Consider the following 25,168-nt stretch of genomic DNA (forward strand, 5'->3'; position numbering starts at 1 on the left):
ATTTCAAGGTAAAAGAAATTGGGTTTCTGCTGTAGTGAGCTCTCCTTCCCCTGCTATCCCCCGCTATGGAGGCAGTTCAACCCGTCTTCTTTCTTAACTGGACAATTTACCCTATGCCTCTTTGAAGCGCAGTGCAGAACCTGAAACATTTTTATTGTGGTTTTCTTTGTAGTCCCTTTATTTTAAGTAAAGAAGTAGAGGCACTTCTTTTTTTCCTATATTTATTTTTCCTCCCCAGGTACTGTGGTACAATAATTTTCTATTTCCCAGTTTTGGCAACCATCTTGGAATATGTGTCACTTCAGCTGTTAAAAAAAAAAAAAATCTGTTTTATTAGTAGCAAATTGATCTTGTGGCAATGAGTTCAGGAATTCATAAGACTGAAGTTTTGCTGCGAGGGAAGGAAAGTTACTCTTGGGTGGACATGGATGCAGAAGCAACCTCATCAAATATAGAACTCCAGTAGTTCATTCTTGATAGTGAATGTATAGAAGAAGATGAAGGTTGGAAGCTGGGGCCTTAAACTAATTCATGTTTTGCTAAAAGAACAGATAACCAACTACTCTTCTTTGAATTTGACCAAGTGTGCCTGAGGGGCTTCTTTAAAGGCTCCATTTTGTGACTGGATTTATGAATATATATCAAGGTTATCAGGGAAGATCGTTCTCTAAGACCTCAAAGATCAAAATCTGTACCTTCATGGTGAGAGATGTATTGTTTTTTTTAAAACAGGATTTCTGTACATCTCAGATTCTTGTTTGATTTTTCTGGTTGGCTGGTTTGCTTTGACTTCCCTCTTGCCCTTAATTGTGACTTCTTTCTTTGGTCACAAACCGGGATTTAACCTGGAAGGGCTGCTGCACAAAGAGCTTTGGTCTGTTCTTTAGCAGCTACTGGTACATCACACTGGTTCATTTTGTGAAAACCCCTTTCAGATTAGAATCAAATCCTATGGAGATCTCTGTAGGGAGGTTCCTACAGCATCTCCTTGCACCTCCTGTGCAGATGTGACCTTTTTTCATAGACAATTTGGGAATTGTTCATATGTGTTGTCGTATTTGTGGCCTATTAGGCTTCAGCTCCAGCTCCATAGCTGAATTTAGCTGAGTGGTTTGTTTTATGAGAGTTCAATTTAGGTTTGGCTTTTTTGTTTGATTTCTTTGAGAACTGGTCAAGTTAGCTTGACATTTTCAGAGTGGTATGCTAATTGTGAGAGCAGTTCATGATGTGTGATGGCTGGAGCAATGAATGCTTTTTGACACAGTATTTCCAAAGAGTCACAGCAGTAGGCTGAGGATTGTGTTCTGTCTGACTGTACACAGCAGATAAGGTAGGTGGCTTTGCACACCTGAACAAGGGTCCATAGAATCATCACATCAGAATGGTTTGGGTTGGAAGCGACCTTCAAAGGTCATCTAGTCCAAACCCTCAACAATGACCAGGGACATCTTCAACTGGATCAGGTTGCTCAGAGCCTCATCCAACCTCACCTTGAATGTGTCCAGGGATGGGGCATCTACCTCCTCTCTGGGCAACCTGTTGCAGTGTTTCACCACCCTCGTCATAAAAGACTTCTTCCTTAGGTCTCGTCTAAATCTCCCCTCTTTTAGTTTAGAACCATTACCCCTTGTCCTGTCACAACAGGCCCTATTAAAAAAGCTCCAGAGCAGTAGTCCACGTGGGGTCTCACGAGAGCAGAGTAGAGGGGCAGAATTGCCTCCCCTGACCTGCTGGTCATGCTCCTTTTGGTGCAGCCCTTGATATGGTTGGATTTCTGCACTGCAAGTGCAACATTGCCAGCTCAATCCAGCTTTTCATCCACCAGTACCCCCCAGCCCTTCTATGCAGGACTGCTCTCAGTTTCTGCATACTGATACCAGAGGTTCATGCAATTTAAAAGAGTGTGGCTATGCATCTTAAAGGGCTACAGACCAAAGGAGAACATGTTAGAGCAGGACAAAAGAGGAACCTCATCTCCCATTAGTTCTGTGGGGTGGTCCTCGAGATTTTCCACAAATTCTGAGAGAGACATTTCTTTCTGAAGTTGCTACCTCCAGCATGGATTGCATCATCCACACTGCATGAATCTTAAGTGAGTTCTTGGTATTGTGTCAGGGTTTTGTATTTACTGGGGAAAAATTTGTGTGTGTTCTTTTGAACATTACTTGTGAAGCATATAAATTTATTTTTTCTTCATTAACTCTGTACAGGTACTGGAGTCTGTGCTCTCTAGCACATTAAATAAGAGAAAAGAAAAGCATTTTTCTGAAAAGTTAAAAGGCAGAGATGTATTAAAAATGCCTTAGTAGGAATTCAATCTTGGTTCCTAAAGATCAAAAATTTCTTTTTTTCTACCATACTGGCAATTTCTGGTTCAGCCTTTTCCACCTGCTGTCTTAAGGTTTACTCTCTTTTTTAACATTTTTTCTATCTTTTTCACAACCCATGGCACAGAGCTACAGGGTTTTTTTAATTATTATTAGTTTTGATGTCCTTATGGTAATTTAAGGAAGACTTAATAGTTTTCTATTTTTTTCTTTTTTGCGCATTATGGTAAGTCATTGTATGTGGTAGTGTGATTATTCATTTCATAGGTAAGTCTTTCAGGTGGCCTTTTGTTGGGTGTTACGGTGAAAAGTGTCTGCTTGATGTTACACTGAATATAGTGGAGATTACTTACGAGCATTTTACTGTGTTTTGTCAGGCATGACCCATACAGTTTAAGAGGAGCATAAACTGAAAATAACAAGAGGTGTACTAGGAGGCAGATTTTGCTTGAAGGAATTGAAGCCTGCTAAGCAAGATGGCAGAATAGCCTACAGGTTTATTTCACCCCACTCCACTTACATTCCTTCCCCTTCTGTGTATGGATTCACACCTGGGATCAGACCCAGGCTCTGGAATTAGTTTATGAGTCAAATCCACACTTCCCCAAACTGGAGTCTGGATTTAGCCTGTCGGGTTTGTTAATAACAAACTTGGCCAGTCCTTGCTCAATTGCATTTCCATTGGTTACATTTGTTTCAAAAATAGGACACCCCCACAGTCCAGCTCTCCCAAATCTCTGTTTTGTAGTGCTCAGATGCCTTTTTTGCTAGGACTTACTAGAAAGAAGGAAAAAAAAATTGTTTGCATAAACATTTCTCACCAACAGTCTGTATCTCTGTGGGTACCTTTCTTGTTAAGAAGCTCAGAGTGGTTGGAGAGAGGCATCTTCTGTGCACATCTTCTGACAATATTCTTAAATGTGGGGTCAGAAAAGATTATTCTTTTGGTTTCTTTCAGTCCTTAAAAAAAAAAAAACAAAGAATAATAATTTCTAAGGCATTTGCTACTGCACCCACCTGATACCAACTCTGGGAAACACTGACCTTCTCAATGCTCACAGCTCTGTCAGGTCACTCAGGCCGCAATTCACAATTCTCCTCAAGGCCTGAGATGTGTGCAGGCACTGAATATTAATGGTTTGCCTTAGTGCCATGCTTAGCACAGAACTTAAAACCTCTGTCTGAAGATTTGTCTCTGCAGCTTCCTAAGCTCTCATGAGCAAGCTTTCTCAACACACAAGGCTCTGTGCATCACAGATGTTCCGACTGTACAGTTGGAAGCATTTATTTACTGAGGGTTGTCAAACGCTGGCAAAGGCTTCCTGGAGAGGTGGTCAGTGCCCCAAGTGGTGAAGAGTCATTTGGACAGTGCCCTTAACAACATACTTTAACTTGGTCAGCTCTGAATTGGTCAGGCAGTTGGACTGGATGATCTTTGTAGGTCACTTCCAACTGAGAGTCTATTCTATCACTATTAATATCATGAAAGTCTATTAATTTTGGCTTCAGAGGAGCTGTATTAGGCAAAATGTGGGTCCTGCATATTTTCTCTACTCTGTATTGGCCATTTAATTACCCATTCTCACCTGTTCCCAGAACTTTGCACTCTGAAGTAGACCATTTCACCTGGGTTGCACTGCCACAATCCAAAAGCATGAGCACCTCTCTTCAACTGCTTTGTTATACCCTCAATCCCATTTAAAACCTCCCTTGTTTAACATTCTAGGTATACCTTGAAAGGACTGGGGAGAGAAAGCTGATTGTGAAAGCCACCTGGCATTTGATACTTAGATGACCCCTGCAACCACCTCCACATCAAAGCCAGATAATAGCTTTGTTGTGGTAATCTTGCTTTGCCATTCTCTCTCCACTCCCAAAATTCAGTGGAGCTACTTGCAAGCTAAGGTGAGAGAATTTAACCCAGGTTTTTGCATTGGCCTTCAATTAGATGAGTCTGGTCTAAATTTAGATTCACTGTTAGGGTAATATGAATTTTCTTGATCTTTATCTCATTACAAAGAGCTTTAGGTAAGCATTCCAGAGTTGTAAGAAATTTATGATAGAAATAATTTATATAAGAAATTTATTCAGTAAAGAAATTGTGCAAGCCAGTAGATCTACAAAGGGTTAAATTTGGCTTCCAGGTACTAGCCAGAATTCCTAGCCAAGATTTGGAGATACCCACAGGATTATGAATTCTCCCTGTGGCTTGAAGTGTTTTTGTACCTTTGCTTTTAGTTTTGACCTTGAAGCTAAGTCTCATCATATTTGCTGCTTTTTCCTGTTCTTTCCCAACGCCACTTGCTCAGCCCTTTTGAGTCTATGGTCTATCTTTTTATAGCAGTTGACAGAGCTATTGGTCACATTTGATGCCCTTCTCTCAAAGGATACTGAGGACCAGCAATTTTCATTCTCCTGCTTTTATTATAGCTCTGGGTATAGCATCCAGATTGATTGGATGGGGGGACTCATACATCGTCAAGCCGAGCAACTTGGCTTGTAGTTCTGCCCTAGGATAGCTGTCTGTGTATTAAAAAGGATGTCAAGTGCATTTATGGTTGAACTATGTACTTATTCCTCACATAAATGCATAGTAATTTCTCCCAGAATCATATGGCCCTTCAATATAGAGAGAGCTACTGCCTTCCTCACTGGGAGGAATTTGGACCAAGCTTGCATTTTTAAGAACTACTGGACTAGGTGACAATGCAAGTATCTATTCTGAAAATAAGACTGCTTGTGTCAAGGGTGTGTGCCATACCGAATTTTTGCTTTGTGTGATCTGATGTGGTACAGCATCCAAATGCCTTCTGTACAGTAGTGTGTCTCTAAGTGGATACACGAAATTGTGTATGGTGCAAGACTGTGGAAAGCTTAATTTGCACACATTGATACTACCCATTGCATGAAGGTCTTTGCTAAATTAGTTGTACTAACATACTGCCTAATAGCCAAGTAGGAATGGGGCTGCAGTGTGGAAGGTGCCACACAGATAACCAGCGAGAAGGGAACATCACAACCTGTCCCAGTCAGCAGCCCTGTGACAGGACATCAGTATGCGCTTTGCTTTAGTAATGAGTTATTCAGGAATAATTATTTAAGATGTGGGTCTGGAAACAAGTTAGCTGTCAATATTCCTTTGATTTTTAGCCTTAACTTTCCCTATGGCTTTAGCCAAATAATTTTACTATCCTACCTCAGTGGGCCTATCTGTAAAAAGAGAGTTAGCAATCTATGAATTTCAAAGGAATGTTATAAGGATTCATTGGTTACTCTTTCTGTTGAAAATTTTGGAAAATAAATGGTGCTGTATAAGCATAACTGTTTTTTCCAAAGCATTTTTGTTTTGTGAATTTTCTCTGAAATACAGTGTTTTCATGCTAAGAATATGCTACGGGCTTTTTTTAACATGCATTTAAGTTGCCTGTGTGAAACACTATGTAATATGAACTATATTATTAATTGCTCAAAGTATTTTGAAAAAGACTGAATTCAGAAACTCCCTCCCTATCTTACAGTCCCCTAAAATGCCTCATTACTTAGCGATACTTAATCAAATTTAATCTCCAGTAAATCTCTGTGTGTCATTAAAATTCTGCTAGGTATTACTTTCACATTATTTCTAGGGAGCTTGAAATAGACAAGGTTTGGGATTTATTTTTCTTTAATGTGTTATACTGAGGAAAGGAGAAATAATTTGATGGGCTTGCTTCACAGGAATACAGCATTAAAAATCAGTCTGTCTAGCAAAATTAGGATAAAGTATTGCTGTCTGTGTTTCACACATATGTTCTGCTTGGCACTAGATTGTTTTGCTCCTTTTTCCACTTTGATATGTCTTAAGTTGGGGTTTTTTTCCATTTTGATGAAATGGGTTTTATTTTTTCATGTTTACCACACAGAAATGAAAGACAGCTGGTTTGGACACACTATACCAAGTTCAGTGGACGCAGTGGAGGTGCAGCAAGGATGATAACCGCCCAAAATATTCAGCCTTTCTATGTGGAGCACAGCATGTGACTTGATTCCACACTGAGGTATCTCATGGAATCCCAGCTCCCATGGAATCATGTGAACAGGCCAGAATCACAGCTTTTTGATAAGGTTTATTTTTAAAGCACAGAAAGTGAAAAAATATACACCAATCGCACATAGTGGATCAAAGTGCAGTCACACAGAATGATCTGTATTTATTACTGATTTTAAGATATTAAGATTTAAGATCTGGGGGATTTTTAGACAGCACATGATGAAACTGGCAAGAGGAACCATCTGATTCTTCAGTTAAATGTTGATCCTCTTAATGAGAATGCCTTGCATTTCTATGCAGTTGCTATAAGCAACTAACATGAGTCATAACAGATGAGGCTGGAGATAAAACTCGGGTTGATCGGAGAGCTTCTCTTTACTGAAGCAGGCAGGCATAGGTCTCTCAAGATGAAACTGGGCAATGCTGTGTGTCAGGCCACCGAAGATGTTCATGAGATGACTGTCAGATATTGCTTTCCTAACTGTCCAGAAAGTATTCAGTAGCACTGGTCTAATTGACTTTCTGCTTCTTGTTCCGCTAGTGATTTACAGGAAGCAACTGCGGTACACGCTGCAGTGTTTTCAAGAGACCAAGACATAGTAGATTTTGACTCAGATCCCCATTGTATGGACTTTATTCTGGTTTTAAGCTCCTGGTTTTCTCTTTATTCTAGAAATTTCTGTGCCAAAGTGAGATGCAAAGTTAAAGAAATGCTATGTGTTCCTTCCAGAGATTGATAGTTTTAAGATGGTAAAATCACAGAAATCAGTGTATCCTGACAGCTTTCTGCTTTAAGCCTTCTCATACATGCAGGTTTTCATTTAAATGAGAGTTCAATCCAAATCCACCAAGGCCCCCGAGTTTGCAGACTCCCACCTCCATACTGAAATTTCCAGCAACCCAAGTGGACTCAGTGGCATTTTCTTTTTTGCATTTTTATTGTGAATGTTAACTTTCTGTAGGTTTCCCTGCACTTGCTTTTGCGGGGGGTAAGTGTAATGGGCAAGGAAAGGGCAGCTTGTTGGAGAGATGAGCGTCAGGGTAGTGTCATACCCGAAGTGGAAAGGTTTCTGGAGAGGAAAAAGGTGCAGGAATCTCGGGAGACAGCCAGGCCTTGGGTTCAAGTGCTGTCTGCTGGGAGATCAACCTACATTTCCATCACACTGACCAAAAACATCACCAGCTTAGAATGAGTGAAAAGGTCACATAAATGGCAGGGTCAGATATGCCCTTTTCCCTCCAGTAGCAGCTTTTTTCTTCAGCTTATTTTCCAGTGCACTGACTTGTGTGGTGACAGCATCAGCCTGCCCTCAGCTCCCTCCTCAGTGGAGGATGGCAGTGCATAATGATAGCAGGGCACTCTGGAAGGCTGAAAGACTTGTATTTGAAAGTGCTTCTAGCTGGATTGGATCAACAGGAAAGTTGCAGAGGGACAGATGCCACAGACCAGAGGGGAGGGGCAAAAGTGCTGAGGAGCTGCCCATTCCCGCTGTGGGTCAGTGCACCTCTGATGGTGCCTCCTCCAGCAAGATTCTGTTCTTTGGCTGGCTCTTGGATGCCTTTTGGTAGTATCGGTAATACCCCTGACCATAAGAAGAATTATAAGCAAGAGCTGTGTTGTGCAGGGACTTGAATGCAGAGACAAGACTGCTGCTAGCAATACACTTTTGGTGTGGGGAATGGGGGAAGGAACATCCTAGGTAAAGAGAATGAACAATTACATGAATTAATCTCTGAAATCAATGAATTGGGAAAAATGAAACTGGCTATCTCATTACACAACTTAAACAGAAAGAAAACAATAAAACTGTGATCAGGGAAGAAATACTAGAAGCAATCTGCGAGAGAAGTTAAAAGTCAGCTAAAAGGAGTCTATTAACTGAAGCAAATGTGGTCCTGGGAATGAGGGGAACCTAAGGAGTATGCCTAAGCACATGTGGACAGGGAGGGCATGACAGCATCCACCAGAAACAGAGAACTTTCTATTGGGGCTTATATCCGAACACTAGGCCTGGCCATGCTGATGGGGCATCCAACCCGTAGCTGCAGGAGTGTATCATTATAGTCAGATGGACCACAGCAGTGAATCCAGATGCTCCTTAAGTCTGGGCAGGGAGGAGGAAGAACTGGCTTGGACTAGGTTTTAAACAAACTCCATAGTTGATCTACCATGACAAAAGCCAAGAGCGCTCTGTGCTGCACTTTGGTTTATAAACAACTCCATGATAATTCTATTGTGTTCTGCACAATAAAAACTTACCAGAGCATTATCGTGGAGCTGGTCTAACCCAGAATCTCAGATCCAAGTATTTTTATCAGATCATTTTAGACTTCATGAAATCCTGAAGTGTTCTCATGATTGTTAACAACTTTCAACCTTGGAGAGGCATGTATGGGACTTGAATTTGAATTTAAAAGTTTCAACTATTTTTATGCCATTGAAAGTTCTGGCCCCCGAAATCTGATAAACTCTCATTCATACATACACTCTTCTCATCAACAGCTATTCCCTTATTGAGGGCTTGTTGACACCTGTTTCCCTGCTTATTTCAAACTTCATATACTAAGGTGTTCCTTTCTAACTTAGGTGAGGTTTACAGTGCTATATAACTAGGTTTTTCTGTGACAGCAAGCCCTGTGTGAGTGCAGACTAGGAGAACTACAAGTTGCTAATTTCACAAAGATAGTAGATCCTTGTCATCATTTGGTTTTATCTCCTCACCCCATATGATTTCCAGATCAAAACCCTGAAGAGCTTAGCGCAGTTTGAATCCTCTAATTGTGCTGCTGCAGCCATGTGACTGCCTGGGTGAGTAATTCCCTACAGAAGGAGACAAACTGTATGTTACAAAGCTCAACAAACAGTATTTAAAATATGAACGAGTGGCAGGAGTATACAATGCCTGTGCCACTTTGCCTGAAATCTATTACTGCTGCAGCTGCACAGAGGCTTGATTTATGGTAGTAAGATTAGTGACTGGAGGGGAAAAGCATGGGTAAGGAGTGAAGGCTGTCTGGACCTTTGGCTTGTTTCCTTTCCTGTTCAACAACCCTCTGCCTCCAAAACTGGTTTCAACTACCGTTTATCAGAATGAATGGTTCCTCAGAGGTCTCATCAAGGAGGTAGGAATTCCTGCTTTGTGGAGGTAAGGAGCAGTTGGCTTCCCTTCCACCGTAAGCCTAAATCTGTTCTTGCTGTTCTGCGGTGGTCTAAGACAGAATGAGAAAGAGAGGGCAGCTGGCATAAAATATGCAGGGATCCGCTAAATACATGCTTCATTTATAGGTAATATATGGGAGGGGGAGAAAGGGCAGATAAAACCCAATTGTTCCCATTATACAAAAAGCCTCATGCTGTTTTCAGGATAGTTAATTGCATTGATTGTTCCAACCTCTGTCTCTTCCTTTTCATACGGGAGCTGGTCACTGAATTGCAACTTGTTTTTCGGCTGGCTGACTGCAGAGGAGAAGGGGCTGTCTGGCACTGAAAGGCTGGATGTGTGTGTGTGGAGTGTGTGTGTTTTCAGAGCACCACACTTAGGGAGGCTGTTGCTCAGTTGCCGAAAGCACAGCTGTTGGAGAGCAAGGGAAGGAGCCTGCAGCAGTCTCTATCAGGTAGGAAAATGCACAAACCATAAGCTTATTCCTCCCTAATTTTATTTTTCAAAGTGTCAGTATTATTAGTGGGTAGCATTTGGGTTCACAAAGTCCTCTTTTCTGCTCGTGGCAGTCAGACGGGGTTGCTGAGAGCAGCTGGGTGTGTTTGCCCAGAAGCCAGTATGTATGAATGAGGAGATCAATAGCTGTGCTAAAAATCACTCAGCCATCTGGGATTTGCAGATAGAGGATTGACTTGCAAATCCTACTGAAATTGAGATCTGCAGTAACTGCTAAATAACAGCACATGCAATGGAAGTGGTGTAGAAAGTTACCTAGAAGACCTGAAATGGCCTAGTGTTACTTTTCTCAGCCCTCAATTGCAGTGAAGCTTATGAAAGGGTGAGAAAATGCTGAGGTGGGGGAAAATCATGTTCTGCTGCTGTTTGGGGCATTTTTTGTTTTTGTTTCTTAATCTTCTTGTTGATATGTGATTTTGAATGTGCTGCAAGATAATAAAAACCAGCTATGTTTTACCAGTACCTGGTGACTACCAAAATCAGTCTCCACACTTGTGTGCATACTGGGCCAACCCTTAACCAAGAGGGAGAGTGGAAGAACACAGGTGAAGGTAGGAGAAAAGACTCATTCCAAAAGACTGCAGAGGATGCAACTGCAGAGGATGTACTTGGAAGTGGAGTTAGATTTCAAGTCAGTTTTATGCTTTTTCTGTGCTTTGTGATTATGCAGAACTACAGCAGCTATCAGGCTGTGAAGAGAAGCTAGGGATGAACTAAGATCTGAGACTGGAAAGAGAAAGTGCAGAAACAATCTTCTGTAGGTACAGAAGACAGTTCATTCATAGCAGAGACTAGTCTACTTGCTAGTACCTTTCAGCATGGATTTTATGTATGAAATTAATCTTCCACTGATTAGCAGGGATATATTCTTGGTTTAATTCACATGAAAAAACTAAGGTATGGGAAAGTGTCCTGTGGTCTTCTGGACAAACTTTTTCTAAAATAGGGCTAGGAATGGAGAAGTTGGTTGCTGGCACATGATGACGTCATTATAGACCTGCATAATTGTCAGGTGAATAGATATATGTTATGATATGGAGCAAAATAGGTATTCTGCTCTATGTACTTCTGTGCTATTTTTTATCATGGACAAAAACAGATGTTGAAACTCAGCCGTCCATAACCATGCTAGACATCTAAGTAGGAAAATAGTGACATTTGGAGCCTACAGAGACTAAACAACTTAGCCAATGTTGAAGAAGTTTAGAAAAAAACTGGAAATGCAAACCAAATCCCCGAGTGTTTTATCCACTAAGCTATTCCAGTAAGGCAAAATAACAGCTTTTCTCTTTTGTTTCTTTCTTTCCTGGCAAGGCATGAGCTGACCTTACATTTAGCTTGGATAGTTGCACTGCCCTTCTGTACTATTCCAGTCTCTCGTGTTAAAGAGGTTGTTCTAGTATTTATTGTATAGAGTTGATATATGTAAACCTACATCAGAGAGGGGAAGATTTTGGTGGTGGGTGATGTCATGTCCGAGCTACATATAAGCTAGTTTGGAGAACACAAAGTAAAATGTGGTACATAATTCTTAGTCCTCCCTAGCAGTGATATCGCTAACTGTGCTGCATGTTCAGAGGTTTTTCAGCATTAACAATATTTGCCAATTCTTTTTTTCTCTGAATTTATTTCTCAGTGGAGATACAGTAAAAAGGCTTCAGGTAAAGCTTTTGTAAGTAGATGGCATCCTTCATAACTGCAGTTCTCACTGGCATCACACAACAGTTAGACTTATGTCACACCTAAGACCTTGTCTCTGCTGCCCTTGCCCTTGCCCTTGCCCATGTTAGCATAGGTATGCTTACTGGTCAGTTGAAATTGAGAAGCAGTTGGTCTATGCAGCCCTTGTCAGGCCACACCTGGAATACTGTATTTAGTTTTGGTCCCCACTGATAGGGGGGACCTCCAAAAAAGATGTGGGCAGGGTGGAGGGAGTCCAGAGAAGGGCCACAGAGCCCTGGGAAACCTTCCATATGAGGAAAAGCTGAACTTGGTTTGTTCATCCTTGAGAAAAGAAAGCTTATCACCCTATCACCATGGTCCAGTATTTAAAGGATGGTTACAAAGAAGACAAAAACTCCATTTTTACAAGTAGTCACATGGAAAAGATAAGGATAATAGGTACAAGTTACTCCTGGGAAGATTCTGACTGGATACAATCATAGAATCAGAATGATAGAATGGTTTGGGTTAGAAGGGACCTTAAAGATCATCCAGTTCCAACCCACCTGCCATGTGCAGGGACACCCCCACTAGACCAGGTTGCTCAGAGCCCCATCCAACCTGGCCTTGAATGCTTCAAGGGATGGGGCAGCCACAACTTCTCTGGGCAGCCTGTGCCAGTGCCTCACCACCCTCATAGTGAAGAACTTCCTAATATCTAGTCTAAATCTCCCCTCTTTCAGTTTGAAGCCATCCCTCCTTGTCACTACATGCCCTTGTAAAAAGTATCTCTCCAGATTCCTTGTAGGCCCCTTTTAGGTACTGGAAGGCTGCTGTAAGGCTGAGTAATTCTTGTTTCACCCAGTCTTGGTCTGATACAGCTACTTAAAATGTCTGTAAGAAACAGCAACATGTTTTCTGATTCTTTTATCCAGTTGTCAGATCCCCATAGATTCACAATGTTGACAGTTTAAGAGAATGTGAGAAACTTTGAGTGCAGCTGCAGTGGAAAAAGCAGTTTGCAGGAAGATAGATCATTTTTTGAGAGACGAGTGTTGTTTATGACAGATGCAAAGAACAAGAAAGATAAGCGGAAGCCCACACTATGGAATAAGTAATACTCTTGCTTGAAAATAATTTTTGTCACACTTTGCGTTGTTTCAGAACAGTGAAATAGGAAAAACATCCCATGTGATTGCCCAGACTTTACTCGGTACCAAAACAAATTGGAGCATTACTCTCAATTTTTTGTGCTGTTTTTCTAAATCTGGTTTTATAGGGATCTTAAATTTGAGTTAGACAGCTTTTCCCAAAATTATTTTCCAAGTTGCCAGAATTCAGTTCTGAGTAAACCAATGCTGCTAGCATCACAGAATAATTTAGGTCAATAAGGACTTAAGGATGTCATGTCACTCAGTTTAATGGTTTAATGTTAAAATGGTGCTCCATTCTACAATGGTTCTGTCTAAAAGTAGGCAAGACTTAACTCTTTGAAAAATTCCGCTTGAGAGTCTTTAAAGTTGTGGAAGATACTTGGGAGATTATCTGTAAAGAGGGACTTAATGCAAAATCTGTGGGGTTTTGGTTTGGTTCTTTGTTTTGTTTTGAATGTTTTGAAGTTATGCAGTGGGAAGTTCAATTTTGCTGAGCAGTAGGCCAGGTATTCGTAGAGAAAGGGTCTGTTTTCCAAAATACTCCACCTTTTCCAGATGTAATGACAGGCTGGGGTGCAAGCCGTACTTCCCATGGTGTGTTTTGCCACCAGGCACTCACGTCTGACTGTTTAAGTGTGAATCCAAGTCAAAACATTTTGAAGTATGAAGCATTTGTCTTTTTCATTTTGATAGTTGCTATACCCTTAGAAATTTATTAAAAAAAAACACTTAAAAAGCAAAGAGCAAACCTCCTTCAATATCCTTCTGGAAAACGATGATCAGGAGAAGCCCTCAGAGTCTGCATGGATTTGACAGCAAGTCAGAGTCTTTCCAGAAATGAAAGGGATCTGCTTTTGAAGTCAGTGCATTTACACAGAGGATGAATCTGTCTCCCCTTGTGCCTTTCTCACCCTTTGCTTAATGTGGTGCAGTGAACTAAAACCTGAAACTTGTAGAGACCATTCCCACTAACAGAAATATTTGCAGATTAATCAGGCTGCAATACTTAACATTAAATCTTGCTTAATATAATTGACAGTTACATCATGCTAATGTGATTTCTTTCAGTGTTATTGCCTGCATGCTGCTGATCCAGACAGCCAAGAAAGAGTTTTGGTATTATTTTATGCTGAACTATGCCTTGCTGGCTTTTCTTTTTTTTTTTTTTTACTTGGAGGTGATAGCAAACAGGAGGTGGCTTCTCTGCTGTTGAATATTTTATCTGTGTCTGAAACAACTGAATAGGAAAGGTCTGTGATTAAGTATATAAGGCTTCTGAGACATCTTAGTTTTAATTAACAAAACCCAAACAGAACCTGAAAGTAGTGTGTATCTTTGTTAAATACCCAAAATTACAAAATGATTGAAAATAAGGATGGGGAGCGGAGAGGGGAAGGATCATATTTTTAGGGAAGGAAGAAAAGAAAGAAGCAATGGCTTTCTCCTTTCATTTCTGTAAGCAGTTGTACAGACTAGAGTGAAAAGATTCAAATGATATAACTAGCCAGTGTGCTTTCTCTATTTCCTAAAGGCCAAGCTACTCTACTCACTGGAGACCTGGCCCAAATGAGAGTTATATCTCCCAGGGAACATTTCAGGTCTTGAAATTATCATTGAAGGAAGGTTGTTGGAATCATTATCATTGAGAGGCCAGTCTGCTCTTTACTGCTGTGCCTAAGCTGTGATCACCCATACTTTAAATTTACCTGTTTTGCTCTAATTTTTCATTGACATAATTGCTCACCCCACAATGAGGAAACAACCCAGGGAGATTTCATCTGTACACACATGCTTGTGCTTAGGATGCGAAGTGAGTGTAGTTGTTTGAGGGAAGAGACAAGCTTAGCGTCCAGATGACTATTTTTGATTACTCCTATTTTTAAGACAGATCTCAAGTGTGAGTAAATGATTTAGCCATGTTGAACTTGATAGACTTAACAGTATTTTACATTAGCAGTGTATCAAGCTAATTAGTAGTGTTCTGCATACTTACCTCTGTGTAAAAGAAAAGAAACTGTCCCATTCACAAGCCATGTGGTTGCAGTAGCTCCAAGGCCTAAGCATATAGTCATGAGCAGCAGAAGTGACTAACCTCCACTTAATAAACCTCTTTTAGGCCTAAGGTGGTGGTTTTCCACCTTCTGCCAAAACAATAAGCAGAGATACGTAAGTGCTGGCGTCCTTATCAGCTATTTACAGATGCCCTTATAGCAGAAGCAATGAGAGGCATTCAGTCTGGACACCATGGTGTTGAATTGAGATTTTTTTGGGGTTTTCGCTTTAGAAAAACAGAAATTAAGAAAATGAACCTACCACCACCTGTCTAGAGTGGACCCTAAAATGTCTGGACTTGGAGAGCTGTCAGGCTAACGAAGGTGAGGAGAAAACCTGACAAAAATCAAACCATCAGTGCCAGCAGTTATAGGGGCTGAACCGAGACATCTCTTGCAGGGACCAAACTAGTTTGAAGGAACAATGTTTTGAGTCTATGATAGGCTTTATTGTAGACACCAAAACTACTTTCCAAGTCCACAGACTGCCCCAGACTGCCCTAAGGGATAGATTGCAAACCAGGGGCAGCAAATTCACGCTTGGATGGGGCACAGACTGTGCTGTAAGCCAGACTCTTTCCTAGTTAGATCAGAATTGTGTCTGTCCCTCATGTAGTTGCCCAGGAACTTGTTTTGTAGAAGTGATTAATTGGCAATCAGCCCTGCATGTGTTCATCCTTGTGTTTCTGACCTATAACTTTGCAGGAGAACAGTGTTGGGGGTTTTTACAGCCATTAAAATTGACCTGTTGTTTTCAAGTCTTTGAGACCTTTGAGTCATTTTGGAGTGGTTCTGACCTGTTTTGTACCCAAGCTTTCTTGCTTAAAAGCTGTTTTTCCCTGATGAAGTACTGCTATAATTGCTGCACTTGCAACCCTGCTTCTGCCACTTACATGACTCTGTGTCACCAGAAGTCACGTTCTGCTGAAACAGAGCTGTTTCTCTGCTGTCTGGTTGTAAAGTCCATGGTGTCATTTCAGAAATAGTATTTAAAGACAGGATTAAAATTGGTGGGGTTTAGACTTACTTTTTCCAAACAATTGCTGTTTTGTTTTGTTTGCTAATATGGCCAGCTGGACACATCTTAAAAGGGGCTGCTCTTCAGAAAATTCTCACTCCTTGCTTTTGGAAATCTTTAGCACATATTTGGAAAACTTTAGTCATATTTGAAAACGTGGACCTTTGGGTTGACGTTTTTACTTGTTTTCTTTTTAAAATAATCTTTCTTTGAGACCTCAAGGAAAAGGCAGGTTAATCATAATCTGGTGACATTCCATTAGAGAAAAATAATTTCTTTTTGAAGTCTCTGTGCAGTTGTTACAGGGAAACTTTCTTTGTATCGGAACCTCAGAGATTAAATGTGGTAAGACAATGAAAAACAAATGTCCATTTCAAGAATGCAATAAAATATTAAGTTTGTGCTGTGAACTCGTTTGCAATACTTTGCTTTCCTTAAAAACTACTTTGCGTTCCTTAAAACTGATGCAAATTATCTAGGAGTATTGCTTCAGTAGGCAAAAACTGTGTGTCTTTGTTTCTCAGGCCAGCTTTCTGTGTTATGTGAATGTCCATGTTTTCATAAATAAGAACATAAATATGGTGCCTTCCTTGTGCTCCCAGTATCTGTAGGAAGCAATTGGCAAAGCACTGGAGAAGACAGCTCATTACAAGTAGTGGTGAAAATGGAAATGAGCTCAGGGGAGTGGGATATTGAGTTCTGCACTGAGTTTGGCACTGAAGCTTGGCAGGGATGTAATGAGTGTGTCTGGTGCTTCCAGTGCTGGAAGGGAGGGTCAGGTTGCTGATGTCTTGCTTTCATCTCATTTCCCCAAGCAGGTAGTAGCACACCTGACAGCCCTCTGCAAAGGAGAGTGATAATGTGCCATTACTCAGCCTTTTTTAGGTCTAGGAAGAGAAAAACACTGTGTTTGTAGCTTTCCTAATACATACCTGTTCTTTTTCATATGCCAGCTTGTCTTTTTTTGAGAGACTGAGAGAATGTATGTTCTCTGAGCAACATGCTTACCGTTTGGGGTGCCAAAATAGGACACATTCTCTGCATCTGAATGGAGTGGCTGTTCCCTCGATGAAGGCCCTCACTTCAACCAGACTGGAGAAGTAGAGTCCAGAATGCATTAAGATGTTGCATTTTTTTCAAAGCAGCAGTGATTTTCTGACACCTGTAGGATGACCTTTCCACATGTGTCCCAGCAGCGCAGATCTCTGCCACTTGTAATGAAATGCCCAGTTGACAGAAACTAGGTACCAGTTGAAATTCAACAGGAATATTTTCATTGGAGGTAGTGGGCAGTATCTAGAAGTCTACAATCATTACTTGAAACTGAAATTGAGTTCTGGCTACATAGAATTGAATGCAGACCTGAGTACCCTTCAGATGATAATAAATCACAAAAGCTCAAGGTACTAGATTATGATGCCAGCTCTTATGGTAGGCATCAATTTATCAATTGTCTTAATACAAATTAGTATCTCATACCATGCTAAAATTGTATTTCCGTGGCAAATCAAAGCTATACGGTAGGATTCATGTATAGATAGATAAATCACAGCTATGCTTAGTTAGCAATGCACCCTCCCATTTTTCCCCATTTCACAGTTACAGTGAAGTCAGTAATCTTGCCTAGTAAGAAGCAAGAGAAACAAATATTTAAGGAGAGTATCAAAATCTAGTTCTAAGTTGAAAAGTGGTTACTAAGAGGAGTCCTGTCTTCTTTAAGCCAAACTGAATTGTTACCTAGAGTAAGCAGTAGATGGCCTTTGTATTGCTAGACTGCATCTGCTGAACTACTGAGCATGCTTTTTGGCTGGTTAGGTTAGATTCTGCATGTGGGAAGAGGTAAATTTTGAGCCTGATTGGGGCTTCAAGTCTCTTTTTGTGAGAGGAAAAAGTATATTCACAAAAAGGAAAGAGGCACTAGTACCAAGCCTGCTCCAGAGAGTCTTGGCAGCCGCTGGCACTGCAGGGAGGAGTAGTGTTGGAAAGCCATGCAGGACCCAGGCATATGCTGCATACCCTGGTATTGTTTCTGCTTGTCTCTTAAATGAGAGTACTGCTTTACAGTTTCTAACGTCCCCCACCACATAATACATTCCCTGTGAAAAGTAACAGAAAGTTACTGCTGTAATTAACTCATTGATTATTTAAAACAATTGCTAATTGTACGTGGCTGGAAAGCTGGGAGGATCTCGCAGTCACTAGTGTGACTGGATAATTACACATTTTCTTTTCATATTTTTCCTGTAAAACATGTTTTCTTTGCAGGAGCTTTTATTTCTGGCCATCTAGCTTTCAGTTCCTGTGAATGGCAGATGCAGGCTAGCAATCAGCCCTGTGGCAGCAAATGGGATGAAGGTATTTCAAACCTCAATAACTCTGCTCCCCTGGGGACACTCTAGGCAAACAATGTATTCATTTTTATATGTAGTGCATGGAGGCTACTATATAAAGCTGTGGAAAACAAAGGTCTGTGCTATAGCAAAGAAGTCAATATACCAGCTGGCAACAGCAATTTTGGGAGGCTTCTTCTAAGTGCCAGAATATGGTTCAGTTGTTCTTTTTCAGAAAAAGGAAAGAAATAAAGCAAGCAAATATCCTGGTAAGCCACCTCTGAGATGCTGCTTCTGCATCTTGGCATAAGAGCCTGTACACAGCCTGCCACATCCCACACACATTTGGTAGTTCTTTTCAATAGGCAGTGTGGTTGCTAGCCATTACCACAAATCCGGGGGAGCTGGCAAATGTCAGCTCTTTCATCTTCTGCTTCTCACGGCCAGTTAAGAGTATGTCTGCATGGCACAACATGTTAGCACAGTACTTCTTCCAGATAGTATTTTATGCTCCATGCATCCCTGTGCAGCAATGCATTGTTCTGTATGGATATGTCTCTTCAAAAGCAAATGCAGATCCTAAGCCTTGGAGTAGTAGCAACTTGCAGCCAGTTCTTGCAAAGATATTGGGAGACTTTTTAAGTGAATGTGTCCACAAGGACTGACTGGAGCCACAGTAAAAAGCAAGCTACTGTCTTCTGATATCTATCTTGCAGCTCTGTCACAGGCATCCTGTCAATTTGTGCAAACCATTTCTGTATCTCAGTTATTTATCCACAAAATAAGTACCTGTTTGCCTGTCTGTAATGGGTCAGGGCTCCTTCTGAGTCTTCACTGTGGTGACTAGCCCTTGTGTTTTTTTTGAGGCTTCCAGGACATATTGTGGTATGGTTATAAATAGTAGTATTTTCGTCATGGGCTGTGTGTTTGTTTATGCAGTTTAGCTTTGCTTTAGGTATTGGTGCTTCTTGAGAGATTTTTGCTATTTCACTGATGCCCTAATAATCACCACTGTAATGGGCTTGTGCTACTTAAGGACTGAATTCAGCTATCCTTGCTAGAAATGAGTAGTGTATTTTCTTCAATCTGCATCCATAAAATAATACTAGTGTCTCAAGCAGGACATATAGGAGGCTGCCTTTACATGATAAAAACTTCAAGGAAAACAAACATTCTCTTTGAATGCAATGCAAAAGACATTATGCAGCAATATTTGCATGTATTTGCATCCATCTTAACATGGAAGGGTAGTTTAATTCAGCAATAATCTGGGCATTAACTTTATAGTAGTTATTTCATAGCTTTATGGGGGAAGGCAAAGCTGCTGACAAGTTGACGCAGATTCGGGAGGATGTTCTTCCCATAAAATGAGGCCAAAGTGAAACTTAAGTGTATATAGGAGGAGAGTTATCAAACAGAAATCACTCTGGGACATCTGTTTTAGGGAAAGCCTCCAGGTATTGTGGTAAAGGAGGATATTTTTGAGCAATGAACTGTGCCTGGCTTCTCAGGTCATTTGCTTTTCAGGGCAAAACAACTTACAGCATAGCCTCAGAGCCGCTGACATTCTCAAACCATGAGGCTAAGATCACAGTGCAGATGGGGCCTATTGGGCACAGTAGAAAAGTTATTTGGTTGCATTTTCAAACTGAGAGGAAGGGGGGTGGGAGGGTGTTGTGCTTGTATAACATCTTACGGCCAGAATTTGGTAGTATTCAGGGTTTTTGTCAAGACAGTGTATTTTTCAAAGATTAACTGTTTGACTTACTTGAATGCATCTAGAATCAACATCTATTGCATGCTTGTTTAAATAATTTTTACCACTTTGGTGAGTTGGAAGCTGGAAGTACTCCTATTTCCATTTCAATTCTGATTATCAGTAACTCTCTTTAAAAAGCCTAAGAAGCAGTGAAGTTTCATTTCCTTAGCCTATATCTGAATCTAGCCTTAAATACTGTGTTTCTTTCAATCCAGCTCTGAGAAGAAAAAAAAAAAAAGAACGGAGTAAGGTGTGAATAAATTCTAAAACTTTCTGACCATATACCAACATTTAAATTCTGTATTTGGACCAAAAATCAGTGCTAGCGATCAGAAATCAAGATTTTAATGCTGTGCTCTGAGAAACTACCTTGAGTAGAATAAGATAAAGAATAATAATTTTAATTGTTACTTGAGTAAGTAGTGCAGGAGATGGGTTTGGAAAATGGCATTGATCAGGACTGTAATTAAATGGCGTCTTAAAGAAATTAAGAGAAGCTCAGCATAGATTTAGTTTTCAAAGAAAGATGGATTTAGAGTGCTCCAGATGTTTTGCTTAGAATGAGCTTCATTGACCTGGAATATCTTAGTGTGCTAGTGTACTCACTGGAGCATTGTTAATGCATCTGGTTGGGTTTGTTTCAGGATCTTTAGTTTGAATTTCAATGTATTTAACTTTGTGAGCACAGTTATCTACAGAGAATGTTCAATCTACAGAGATTAAAATTATAAATATATACTAAGCATCCAAACACAAAGCTTTGCATCATGACTTTCTTCTGTCCTGGTTTGGTTTTAACTAAATCAGACCAAGTGTGTGGATTCATAATTTCCTAAAAATCTATTTTTGCAAGGCTTACATTATCAAAAATCTTTATTAGGACTACTGTGTTTAAAGGCCTTTTAAGAGGTCTGTGTCTTCTCTGATCTGTCATCCAGGCACCTTTTGTAGCCAAAGATAATCAGAAGGTCATAGAACCATAGAATAGTTAGGGTTGGAAACAATTGAAAAATTACCAAAAAAACCCTCAGTAATCATCACTAAAACATAGTTAAGCGGTATTTTGTGTTCACCTCATGTACTTTTTTTACTGCCTGTCTTCCCAGCCAGTCGACAGTTGGAAGTTATTCATTTGCAGAATGTTGGTAAACAGTTTTCAACCCTTAGAACTAAAAGATATTGATATTACCGTGTGTCTCATCTCAGTGTCGTGCTTCTTGTCAACAAAGGCAAGTGAGTCAGGCTTGCAGTACCTCCTGTATCAACTGACGCATAGAAGAACCATACTAAACTTTACAATTATCTATTATGCACAGGCAAAGTGTACTTCCTGAGTTGCTTCTGTGAAGCAGTTGAGCTCTGTGTTCTGTATCTCAATGACCACACTCAATTTCAAAACCTGTAAACAAAAGCAAAGTTCATGGACATTGTCTTTCATGCCTCAGGATCCTGAGAACTATGAGTCTTCCTTGCTATTTTCCCAAAAGCCAGCATTCTCTTGGTAATTGTTTGTCCCTGGATGATAGGTCGTATTGTCAGACCTAGCATCACCAGCTCTGAAACTGGACAGCTTTTGGATATCCTGGGAATATGCACTAGAAATCTTGATTTTTGTAGAGGGGTTCCAATGTCACTGTTACTGTGCAGCAAAAATGCTTTGTTACATGCTTGGAGTCAAGTGTGTCAGGAGACAGAATTTAAAGATAATAGATTTATTTAATCTGTGGGCTTTTAGCAGCAGAAGAAAACATCTGAAAGATAAGGTAACAGAACACAGTAGTATATATGAGAGTAAAGAAGTTCTTTGCCCTAGCACCTCAGCTAACTCCTAGCTTTTTCTCCTGAATCAAGTGGCAATCTTTCCCCCTTCCTTTGTTATCCAAAATGCCTACTTCTCTCTGTTCTCCTCAGAGGATAGGGAGAAAACAGAGAAAGAAATGAAGGAAAAGAGATCACCTCTTGTGCCGTCCAAAGCTAGACTCTGTCTGTCCTGACAAAGCTGTGCTTCTTTCTTTCTAGCCATGGGGACATTTCCTTCTGCCTCCTCCCTCAGATGCTTGGATTAATATTCCTTGGTTGTGCCTGAATTAGCCCATTCCTCCTTTAGAGATATTCACCAGGACTGAAGACCTACTGCTAAGCTCCATGCTTCAAACATCTTATACTGTAACTTTTTTGACTTTGGGACAATTTTCAAAATATGAGAACTGATTGTATGGACTGGGCAGCCTTTAAATGGGGAACTGAAAACTGGTTATCCTTCCATCTGCTCTCCTCCACACAGCTGGTTTTGAGGTCTAGAGTCCCAAGGAAATCCATGTTTAAAAAGCTCACAAAGTCCAGTTATTCAACATGATTATACTGTTGCAGATGCCTAATGCGGTCCCACTGCACAGACTCAAAGTCTGTGCAGAACAGCTTGCATAGTAGCGTGCTAGATGAAGTACTATGGTGTGTGGTATTTTAAACCTGTGCTAGGTCAGTGGCAGTGGACTGCACCAGTATAACCGTACTGATGTGTTATGTCACTGCAGTTTCTCAGGGGTTCTCTGTGTATTAGCTCCCTGTCTTTTGTCCTTGCTTTATTTATGTTCTTCTCTTGGGGTGATTTAATTTTCTAGACTCTTCTCTCCTCCAGCTTTCCTATCACTTCTTGGCCCCTTAACTAAGTCTCTGTTCACTACTTCTAACCCCTTCTCATGTACCTCATTTACTATTGCTAAAATGTAAAAAATGGAGGATTCGTAACTGAGTTGCTGGAATTTTTTGGTAAGGAGCTGAACTACAAGCTGTGGCTTGCAAATACCAGTGCTTCTCTTGACAGTAACCCAGTAGAAGAGGCAATTGTTCATTGTGTGAAGACAAAGTTGTTTATAGCTCTTGCTGATGCCATTGCTTGGTAGTAACACACCTTCTCTTTCTCACTGGGGGGATTTATGAGAGCATAAGCAGACTCTTGAAGGATGCTGATGAACATGGTGGCTAGTAAAGTGCACCTTATGTTCTTTGCTGCTTTGTATAGACTGCAGTTTTGCCCAACAGGCACTGTGCAATTTCTAAATGCCCAGGCAGGAAGAACTGGCTTGTAATTGAACGTAGCTTAAAATAAAGCTCTGGCACATACTTTCCGTAAGGCATTGGGCAAGATATGCCGTATTTCTCTTTGCCATATTTAAATTATACTTTTACAGTTGTATCTAGTTGAATCCTAACCTTTTCAAGGCTGGGCTGCTTGAACAGTACCTTGTATAAAGCACCTCCTCATGCAAGTTGAGGTGCTTATTGCAGATAATTACTTATGAATAAGCCTTTGTCCCAAAGAGCTTACAAGAGACCAAGCTCATTCCACAGAGCTTGATGAAATAAATCAGATGGCATTCACGTTCAGTTGGTACTGACTTGACCTGAATTCAACCTGTCTGATAGAAAGATGAAAATCTTTCCATATCATTATGAAACCCCTTCAACCATTCATCATCTCTAATTGCTAACTTCGTTATCCTCTAGCTAAGCAGCAAGCCAACTATTCATAATAGCTTTATAATAAGCTGCTTCATTCCCTACAACCCATATTCTTTGTTTTCTCACCTTCTTGGCTTTTAAGTCCTGCTTTGGTCAGAAGAACAAGAGAAAGAGCAAAGCAAACACTTGCTACCATTACTGGTCCCTGCGCTTCCACTCGGTGGTCAGTTTTGCCTCACAAAATTCCTGCTCCGCTCCCATGTGCAGGCACAGCTAATGCCTAAATTGTTGGGGGCTGGAAGCCTTTTCATTTCCCCCTCTGTGTGTTTCTGTGCATACATCAGCAGAGTGATGCCTCAGGCAGCCAAAGCAGCTCTTTGTTATGTGATACCTGTGTTTCCCAGCATATCTGTCTTCTGGCAGCCAGTGTGGAGGTGACATTCTATCAGATGGAGGTGGTTAGGAATTGATGGAGGAACCTCTGTTAGCAGAGGTTACATGCTGTAGCATGGTCACTTCCCATTCAAATATCTAATCTGAGGTTTGAAAGCTGTTACCCTGACAAGCAAGCTCAGTCCCTTTGCAGTTGTAGAGTGCAGAAATATACTTAACACACTGCTGTGAGCTAGCCTTTGGCTTGGTTTGGCCTTTGGTTGTTAGCACAAAGGTGTACAAGTCAGAAGAAGATACTGATTTAATGTTTTAGAATCATAGAATAATTTAGGTTGAGTGGGATCTCTGGAGCTCGAAGCAGGTCTAGTTAGATTGGATTGCGTGGAAACTTAAGTGTTCCAGGCTTGAAAACCAACAGAGATGGAGATTTTACAATCTCCCTGGGAAACCTGGTCTTATGCTCAGTTATAAGTAATGAATAGTCTCACCTTTAAGCCTTAACCTTTTGTGGATAGTGGAAAATACCTTTTTATGCAGAAGTGCCTGCTGGAGTGCCAGCATCACAAGAGAATGCAAACTGTGTTCTTTCCTGAATCTTCTCTCAGTGTGGTCTTTAAATACTGCTTATGAACTATAAGTTCTTAGTTGTTCATGGTGATGTAAGGAACATAGTTGTATTTGGCCTCTTAGTATACATTCTGATGATAGATTTCCAGTTATAACCCATAAAGTGATTGAAAGCTTCCATGTGCTATTGGCCTCATGATGCACTTTGAGCCTTACCAAAGCCTTGAAACACCAAAGTCTTGAAGCTAGGATGCTTTAAGCTCAGAGGATTGCTGTACTAGAGAAGACTTGAAGATCACTAAGACAAAAAGTCTGTTAAAATGTCAGAGTGCATTGTATGCTGCAGTCCTGAGCTCTGCTGGGGCCCCTTGGAATTTCTGTAATACAAAGTAATAAAATAGATCTGAGTTTTACCACTATTTTGCTGTACTTCCTCCACTGTGAATAAAATGCATATTGGACTCCAGGCTTCCTATTTCAGCCTTCAGTCACGTGCTCTCCTCTGGTTTAAACCTTTGGTAAAAGCAAAATCCTACTTTTTGTGCTACGTTTGTCACCTAGAGACAGGTTTTGGCAGATAGGCATTATGGATCATGAAGGTGGAGCAGCTGGATCCATAAAACCTGAAAAAATGACAAATTCTAGGAGTAGGTTCTTATTTCTGACAAATAATTTACATGCATGATGCTAAGATTTCAAAGAGTAGTGTAGGTATGTAGTTTATACATGACAATGTAT

General features: G+C 40.6%; 1 protein-coding gene across 5 annotated transcripts in view; it reads left to right on the top strand.

Annotated features, from left to right (window-relative positions):
- Positions 1 to 25,168, top strand: part of PHACTR1 (phosphatase and actin regulator 1) — a 315,221-nt gene that overhangs the window by 133,817 nt on the left and 156,236 nt on the right. The window contains exon 1 of one of the 5 annotated variants that reach the window (XM_061449484.1): positions 9,912 to 9,972. The exons of the other annotated variants lie outside the window; for them this stretch is intronic. The gene's annotated coding sequence lies outside the window, so the exon portion shown is untranslated. Of the gene's footprint in view, positions 1 to 9,911; positions 9,973 to 25,168 lie in introns of those variants that run through there. 5 annotated transcript variants of the gene reach the window in all.

This window comes from Pezoporus flaviventris, unplaced genomic scaffold (assembly GCF_033815535.1).
Source record: "Pezoporus flaviventris isolate CSIRO_AGI_PZ_B2104156 unplaced genomic scaffold, CSIRO_AGI_Pfla_v1 ptg000007l, whole genome shotgun sequence".
NCBI classification, from domain to species: Eukaryota; Metazoa; Chordata; class Aves; order Psittaciformes; family Psittacidae; genus Pezoporus; species Pezoporus flaviventris.